The following is a 6266-nucleotide window of genomic DNA, read 5'->3' on the forward strand; positions in this document are numbered from 1 at the left end:
CATAAAAATTCTCATGGAATCGTGAATGAAGTTTTCATTCTGTACATGCCAGATCATGAATTAATAATTGCATCCAATCTCCAAAAAAATTCCAATTGTTTCGAACTTTCTATATTTGGAATGGGATCTTTATAGAATCTACATAAATAGGATTAAACCTTATTTCCTGGTATTTACATGAGATTCTTCTTTCTTATTCTTAAGTAAGCCCCCGAAAGGGCTTAGTTGATCGATATCTTTCTTGAAACACACGAAAATGAAACAAAAGACGAAACATCACTATACTAGATCATTCTTGTTCGTATAATGCGACAGTGTCACATACGGTTCCTTTGAGAAGGGTGTGATACCACCACCTATCAGGCCCAACGAGCGGTCCATGAAGTTGCACTCACCTGGTCCATGCACATCGCCATCTCCAAGAGGTTGGCCACCTATCCTAGGTCTTCCCATTTCCAAGGAAACAAAACTATACATAGAGTATGCTTGTTCTATGGTTCCCAAGCTAGTTTCGTACGTCGCTAATATTAGACAATGAAAGTTTAATTTGAAATGTCAAAGTGGAATGCACTATATTTGAGGGTCTTATTTGAAATATTGGAGTAATTTGCTCTTATTATTATTATTAAAAAAACTTATGTTAGGTCCCTTTAGGAGGACTTAAAATTGGGTGGGGTCCCTTTAATAGCTAAAATAACATATGAGTCCACTGAAAACTAATATAGGTGTTTTTGTCAAATATGAAATAACCATAACAGCCTTATCTTAGCGAGCCAGTTCATGAGGATTTTAGAAAGAAGAAAAAACATCTGAAGTCAGTCCAATTTCCTCTTCTAATATAAGCTGAATCTTCCTTTCCTAAGCTGAATCTTGAAATTCTCCAACAACTTCTTTCCGTGAATCTAGCCTGAAACAAAGAAGTCTAATGAAGGACGAAAGAGATAGGAGGAAGAATTGACAGACAAAACCATCCTAAATCCTATCAAGAACTGAAATGAGTAGAAATTGAAGTCGAAATTTATGTTCTTGCATGAGTAGCAGAAGCTAAGGAAATTTTCGAAAGTGTGACTAACCAGAGAAATTCTCCTTAACGCAGAAACCCATCAGCTCCACAACTTTTGAATAGTAAATCAATATGTAGAAATTTGGGGCAATTTTTGGGTGTTTTTAAATAATTTTAATGCAAATTAAAATCCCAAAGAACGAAACTGTAGGTAAAATTCCATATATTTCAATTCGATATTTGAAGGGAGAAGGATCCTTACCTGGATTCGCTTTCTCAATATAGAATTACTGTAGCGGAAGTTAATTTGGATTCCACATCCTCGTTACTCCACGAACTCATCACCGGTTTGATTCCACAATCACGAGAAAAGGAATGTAATCCACAACCCAAATGCCGTGTGGATGGAAGTAAGTAGAGACCAAGAAAAAGGAGAAGAAGATCTTCGAACAATTTCTCTTTCCTATGTTTCTTGGAGAGAGGGAGAGAGAGAGGGAGCCGCCTTTTAGGAAATCTCACGTACGAATAATGTGATCTCACTTAAGTGATGCGGTGATTACCAAAATATATAACCCTATATTTTGTAACCGCCCAAAATTGAATTTTCAATTTTGCCCTTGGGCATATAATTATATTAATGATTAATAAATCCCATCATCTCGCACTTGCACAAGAGCAAGTATTAATCTCTCTGTTACAATGTGTCCCAGACACACATGTATATCCCAGATATACATATTTTGATCTCTTTGCTATGTATCCCAGATACATAGACCACTTGTGTCCCAGACACCAACATCCACAAGTCATACTGGCAAATGGGTTGTGCGACCGGTGATATACCTGCACGCATGAGCTCCAAACCAGAAACCTTCCCATAAGGCTAGAATGGCACATCATCATTCAAAGAAACACATCAAATAAGCATTAGTATACCACAATGTCCTAGGTTTATTCAAACTCACCGGACTAAAGGTTTCTCGATCCCTCCGAGAGATCACCTTCTTGTCCTTAAAATGTTCACTACTCGTAACACATACAGTTGGCGCCAAGCAAGGGTGCAATTGAATCAAACCTTTCCTTTCGCCCCAGACCATCACTACACTTGGGATTGACTCCTTTCCCGGTAATGCCCCTTTAGGTCGAATCAATCATGACCATAGGTAACATCCCAAAGTAGCCACATCAACCCTTCGTTTCATGATGTCGTCAAAAGTCACTAAGAACACTAATGGACCATAAGGTCTAGGACTCACACAATGAAAGGAGTAGGGATCCATCCTCTCATTTCCAATGATCGCTAAGCACACATAGTATGATATACATGTTATGGTGGAGCATTCTATACACAATAGAACGTATGTTCCTCTCAACACCATACAGGTCTTAGTCTAGTTGTAACCTCTTGCGCCTAACTCGAGTTTCTTTATTGTCGTCACCCTAGCGCCACAAAAGTACTCGCACCTGACTTCTATAGGCAACATGAACAGTGGGAACATTCATGTCAATTCTCTTCAAAATAGAGAAACTCATCTTGATTCCAAATCAAGGCGACATCATGATTATGAATTGACCTACACAAAGTCATTCACAATCCATCTCATCTCTACTCGCTTCCAAGGCGCTAGAGGCAAATGCTCGTGTGAATGAGCCATTCTCTTACCTATTGACATATCTTGTTTTATGCTAGAAGAACACAATCACACAGAAAGTGAAAAATAAATGTTGGAATGAACTCATATTACTCAATAAAAAGAAAATTTCAGTACTAAAAATAAGTCACAATCTATACAAGCCCAAGGATTTTACATGAGAAATCAAAATATCCTTGGCTATAGGTTTGGTAAGGGGGTTAGCTACCATCTGACTAGTAGATATGTGCTTAAGTACAACTTTCTTCCTTGATATAATGTCTTTAACAAAAGGATATCTTATTTGTATATGTTTGGTCTTCCCATGATACTTGAGGTCTTTGACATAACTAAGAGTTGTTGTATTATCATAAAAGACAAGGGCAGTCTCTTTAGATGTCAACACAAATCCAGTATATCGTAGGAATCTCCTCAACCAAACAGCCTCTTGAATTGCAACTGAGCATGCCACATACTCTGCTTCCATGGTTGTGAGTGATATACAAGTCTGCTTCTTGTTACACCACAAAATGGCCCCGCCATTCAGCAAGGAAGCATATCCAAAGGTTGATTTGGTTACTCGTTCCTCCGAGATATCTCAATATCCTCTTGACCGCTTTCCAGTGCTCTATGTATGGGTTTGATTGGTATCGACTAACCAAACCCACTATATAACAAATATTCGGCCTAGTACACATCATAGCATACATAAGGCTACCCACTGCACTAGAATATGGAACTCTTTCCATCTTGGTTTTCTCCTATGGAGTCTTAGATCCCATATCAATACTCAAATACAAACACTTCTCCACTTGAGTATCAATTGGTTTGCAGGTTGTGCATCTGGTATCTAGTCAATATAGGTCTTTTAAGATAAACCCAATAACCTCTTTTGCCTATTTTCGACAATCTTGACACCAAACACATAGCTTGCTTCACGGCCTTCACCCATGTCCTTCATATCAAATACAGAGAACAACCATTTCTTAATGGTTTCCAATAGCTCCTTGCTATTGCTAACCATGAGTATGTCATCTACGTACAGTGTCAAAATGACATAATTACCATAATATCTCTTGGTGTAAACACAGTGGTCTTCCTCAAGCATGGAAAAACCATTTTCCATCATAGCTTGGTGGAAGCACACATTCCACTGTCTAGATGCTTGCTTTAAGCCATATATGGACTTCTTGAGCTTGCACACTTTACGCTTCAGTCCATTAGCTTCAAAGCCTTAAGGTTGATCCATATAGATCTCTTCCTTAAGTTCTCCATTGAGAAAAGCAGTTTTTACATCCATATGATAAAGCTCCAAGTCCAATTGAGCAATAATGGCTAGTATGAGGCGAATAGAGGCAAACCTAACCATAGAGGAAAAAGTTTCCTCATAATCAACGCCCTCTCGTTGGGTGTAGACCTTAGCCACTAAACGAGCCTTGAATCTCTCAATAAATCCATCTGCCTTTCTTTTGATCTTGAGAACCCATTTGTTCCCAATTGCCTTTCGGCCCGGTGGTAAGTCAACCAAGTCTCAGACATGATTAACTTTCATCAACTCCAACTCTTCCTCTATCGCTTTCAACCATTCCTTTGAGCTTGTCCCCACACGAGCTTCCTGCACGCTCTTTGATTCATGCTCATCGATTGGAGTCATCTCACAATCAATCTCTTCAGGATTTAACATGTAGGCTTCATCCTCTATGTCGAAACATCGACGAGGAACTAGCCCACGCCCATTATGGCACAAGTGCATGTTAGATTACTCACCCTCTGAGGTAACTATCACATCTGCACTACCACTTCCACTAGGATCTTCTAGATGAACCCCAGGTTCAATATCCAAAGTCTGAATCCCTTGAGTGACAAGATCATTATCTTGTATCTCAAAGAATTCCTATGATTCTTTGTTAACTCCTGAAAGAGATGGAAAATCATTCTCCAAGAATGTTGCATCCCTAGACTCAAGTTCTGTTCTCCTCTCACTCTTATCTAGCCCAATGAAGACATGGCCCTTTGAGAGTTCATAATATCTTACAAAGATACACCTTCATCCTCTGGGTCCAAGCTTCCCATATTGGTGAGATTTATAGTGAATATATGCTGCACATCCCCATGCACGCAAGTAACTTAAATTTGACTTCCTTCCGGTCCACAACTCATATGGTGTGGAAGGAATAGATTTTGTTGGAATTTTGTTGAGGATATAGACCGCAATCAGCAAAGCATCTCCCAAATAAGAGATGGGTAGGTTTGCTTGCGCTATTATGGATATCACCATGTCTAGCAAGGTTCTATTCCTCCTCTCAGCAATCCCATTTTGTAGTGGAGTCCCTAGAATAGTAAGTTGCCTAAATATCCCATTTTCATCACACAACCCTTTGAACATATCGAAGAGACTCTCTACCTCTATCATTTCTAAGAGTTTTAATCATTTTATCTAACTGATTTCAACTAATCTCATGAATTTCTTAAAACATTCTAGAGCTTCTGACTTATAAGAAATTAGATAAATATGACCATACCGTGTATAGTCATTTATGAATGTGATGAAATAAGCCTGTCCTTTTCTAGTATGGACATTAATGGGTCCACATACATCTGAATAAATAAGTTTTAGAGGAAGAGAGACTCTCAAAGCCTTTTTGAATGGTTTTCTAGTATCTTTTCCTACTAGACATGACTCACAGGTTCGCAAATCAGATAGTGAACCTTGGCCTAAGAGACTTTCTCTTGCCAATCTGTTCATCCTATCTAAGCCAATATGTCCCAGTCTAGCATGCCACATATTAGAATCAATACACATAGTATTTTGGCAAACAATGTAATACTAGAATTAGATAAATTATCAATTCTATCCAATACAATAAAACCTTCTAAAGAAAACCATAACCATAAACTGTATCACCTAGATACAAAAACAAAGAATTGTTCTCAAATACAACTCTAAAACCATGTCTCATAAGAAAAATAACAGAAACAAGATTTTTCCTAATATTTGAAGCATATAGCACGTCATGGAGTAACAGCATCCGACCACCTTGCATAACTAATTTGCACGTGCCAATGCCATGAACCTCCACACTTGAATTGTTACCCATCATTATTCTTCTGCTTCCTCTTGGAACACGACGGTATTCCACGAAGCTCGAGTGTTCCTTTGTTATGTGTTCTATCGCTTTGAATCAACAATCCACAAAGGATTTAGTTTAGCAAGCATGGTAGAACTTTTTACATAACAAGATGAGGTATAACACACAGTACATACCTCATGCTTAGTGCAATCATGAGCAAAATGACAAGGCTTTCAGCAGTTGAAGCAAATCAAAGGTGATTTCTAATTGCTAGCACTTGGGCCCCCTTGTGCTTAAAGCCTGCACCTTTACTAGTGCTAGCTTCAGCGGCAAGTACTTCAGTGTGAGGAGCATCAACCAACATCGGATCCTCCTCCAGCTCAAGGTGCTTGGCAGCTTGATCAAAAGTCTTGACATCATTAGCATGAGTCAAGAAGATCTTCATATGCTCCTAAGTCTTAGGCAATGACCTGATGACTGTAAAGACTTGCTCCTCATCAGTCTTTTGGCACCCACATGCGCTCAACTCACTAATCATGTGATGGTTATATGTTGCCTTAT

The sequence above is a fragment of the Hakea prostrata genome, chromosome 3, assembly GCF_041222555.1.
Source record: "Hakea prostrata isolate BN-2017 chromosome 3, UWA_Hpros_2, whole genome shotgun sequence".
In the NCBI taxonomy this organism is placed as follows: domain Eukaryota; kingdom Viridiplantae; phylum Streptophyta; class Magnoliopsida; order Proteales; family Proteaceae; genus Hakea; species Hakea prostrata.